Raw genomic sequence first — 3512 nt, forward strand, 5'->3', positions numbered from 1 at the left:
AAATATGACTGAATAAAAGGCATATACTAAATAATAGGCAAAAAGAAATACAGATGTGATAGAAAATATATAAGTCAATGGGTCTGTACGTTAAAATATAATAATAATAACAATAATAATAATAATAAATTATAATAATAGTCATATGAATTACTAAAAAGGATTAAGAATAAGGGAAATTATAGTCCCTGATCATACCGAGGTCCGAATATGTGGGTTTTGTGTTTGATTATGTGTCTGAGTTCAGATATGCGCCTTTCATTGGGGATGGGAAATTACTGGCAATGAGAGTAGGCCTACAGCGCATGTTATTTATAGAATGGCCGGGGCTGAAGTGGTCGGCTACAGGGAAACCCTTACTGTGATTGCGGATGATGGATTGTTTGTTTAGCAAGGCGAGCAGGCTGTGGCTTAGTTTTCTCTTGTGATGCTGCTACAGGCCAGCACTGGTGGCGCCTGCGGGGGCCGGGGTGGCCAGCCCCCCTCTCCGGCGGGGAGAAAAAGCATAATTCATCGGGGAGAAAAAAATATTATATGTATTTTTTACATATTAGTAGACTAAAAAAAATTTATAAAATAAGCCTCTGAAACCCCTAAATTGTCGAAATTCCGAACCTTTTAATCAGAGCTCGACCACACCCACTTTGCTTTCGTCGGGGAAATCTGACACCTCGTCGGGGAACCCCCCTCCCACCGTCGGGGGAACCCCCTCCCACCGTCGGGCAAATCCTGGCGCAACCCCTGGCCCGTAGCAGCAGCACAAGAGAAAACTAAGCTAAGCCACAGCCTGCTCGCCTTGCTAAATCCACATTGGTCACACAGTGTAGTGGTAGACGGCATAATTATACATGACGTCACCATATACATACCACGCCCCCTCGGCTGAACCCGTTGTATTTAGCAACTACCCTTTAAGTTAATAATTGGGTTAATAATTGCTACCTCATGACATTTGTCTACGCCCCCGTTGGGGGCAGTAGACACAAAAACCGGCTTCTTCAGATAAACCGGTAGAGTGTGATCACTGAAATTAACCGACGATACGACTTGGCGATCATGGAAATAGTTTTAACCTTAAAGTTACTTTTAGTTAGTTAAATTAATTCCGGCGAATTCCTCGACAGCGGGTCCAAGCGGGGGGTCCAGAGGTCCTCCATTGGGTCCTTTTCCCCAGATCCCCGCTAGTGCCCCGCCCTGATTGAATAGACGTGGGGTCGAAGAAAACTAAATAAATGGTAGAAGTAGGCGAAAGGTATTGCTTTCCCAATCACCATTGTTATATCATCATATGTTATTAATCGTACACTAAATATTAAAATATAGATATATAGCAAGTTAATAACTATAGGCCTACACAATTCACAAATTAAGCAATTTAAACATAGAATTGAATTTCATTTTAAGTTCATGAAAGACAATATTTTGAAGGCAATTGCAGACAAAACCTCATCATCTTCCTTCATGTGGTTAATAACGGCGGCGTAGGATGAACGAAAACAACACTGCAGAGAAACCGACTGCTGCTGCGTACACGTAAGTATGGCTCGTAGTAGGTCGATTTCCCTCAAGAAATTGTTGAATTTCATCGACAGTGTAGACACGTCTGCAAAGTGGGCAGCTGTCGTGTGATTCAAGCCATTCCATCAAGCAAACTCTGTGTATGTCGTTTTTGCATTCTCGACATTTCAGACATGGTCCTTCTTCCAAGGGTTCTAGGCAAATGCAACAGTCTATTTTAATAGCCTACAAGATATTAGAGATAATGTATTTTAGAAATTAAATGATGATATTGTTTCTAAGGTCCCAAAACACGATGTGTAAAAGCATACTGACACGTTGGGGGACGCAAAGGTGAAATGGGAGGGCTCAATGATTTGATGTTTTAATTTTTAAACTACTTTTGTTAAGCGTAATTTTTGTATATCGAAATATTTCCAAATATTACACTTACAACCAGAATTCAGGACTATGTAAATTATGCAACTGTAACCTTAGAAAAACAATTCATCACTTCATTTTATTTTAATAGCCTACAAGATATTAGAGATAATGTATTTTAGAAATTAAAAAATGATATTGTTTCTAAGGTCCCAAAACACGATGTGTAAAAGCATACTGACACGTGCGTTTGTGGGACAGCACTGTGTTCCTGGGGACATGCGCGTGTTCCTGACCTTCTGATTGGTCGGTTTTGATTGACACTCTGGAAAGGTCCACTGATTCTGTTGATTTCTGTGTTGGTTGTCAAATATTAATTTATCGAAAATATGTAGACTGAATGGATGCACGAGTATGAAAGTCATTTAAACCCATTCTATTTTTTAAATAGCCTACAAGATATTAGAAATAATGTATTTAAGAAATTAAAAGATGATATTGTACTGCAATAACGGATTTTTATTTTATTTTTTTATTTCAACTTTATTTCACGAGGGTAGCTCTAACAGCTGCACTACAGTAGTACAGCTGACTTGAAGAGGCCCTCGAAAGAAAAACAATACATAAAAATATATACAATACATTAAGAATCCAAGTAAAAGCTTCATTACGGTAAAGTTCAAAAACAATATAATAAATAAAATATTGGATAAACATTGTAACATTCATTAAAAATACAATAAACTTTAAAATTCATTATAAAATTACAAGGTGATTGCAGTTTGATTTGGTTATATGAGGTTATTGTTGTGACGTGGGTTGGAACGTGTGCGCGATCACCTGCCTGATTGTTCAAATGCTTTGTTTTCCATTGAGCGAGGGTTAGTCCTCGCTGATATGTTGAACTGTTTGCAACGGAGCTGTGTCTACAGTGCAATTATAAATAAAGGAATACTCCTGTACGTCTTCTTGTACCGGTATAACTTGTGTAGCCTGGTCATTTTGATGTTAAACACAACAAATGGTTGTTTTAGTAATCTTAGTTTTAATCCATTAGATTGCCAAATTTCGTCGGACTTTCAAATTTTGTAACCGTGGTTTTTCAAATTTTTCCGTGTAAAACCTGCGGTTTTAGCAGAAATGTGGTGAACCGCCCGAAGTTTTTTTTTGTAGTAGCGATTTTCGGCATTGTTGTGGCAACATGTAGCTTTATTTATTACCTACAACATATGTAAAAATCAATTTGATTGGTTAATAAATGACGTCGGACTAGGTTATGTTTGTAAGAATCAATCAGAAGCAAGTCATGATCAGTTTAAAAGCCAATGCTTTAGAATGTGGCGAACGAGTATTCGACCGTATTGGTCGAGCAGAAGGAGCTAAAACTTTGGAGTTAAAAATTTTAGAATGTTATTTGCATTATCTTGAAATATTATTTTGATTTTTAGTTTGTGCATGTGTAGGTGAACGTATATAGATATAATTTTTAATGTATTTACATAACAAATATAGTAGTTATGACAGTATATACAGTAAATGACGATATTCTGCTAGGCCCAGGTATTCTCTTTGGCGAAGCTCCGGTTTCAGATCTGATAATCAGACCATACCATTTTCAATGGGTCATGCAAGTG

The sequence above is a fragment of the Anneissia japonica genome, unplaced genomic scaffold, assembly GCF_011630105.1.
Source record: "Anneissia japonica isolate Jap-2015-1 unplaced genomic scaffold, ASM1163010v1 scaffold106_len93372_cov127, whole genome shotgun sequence".
NCBI classification, from domain to species: domain Eukaryota; kingdom Metazoa; phylum Echinodermata; class Crinoidea; order Comatulida; family Comatulidae; genus Anneissia; species Anneissia japonica.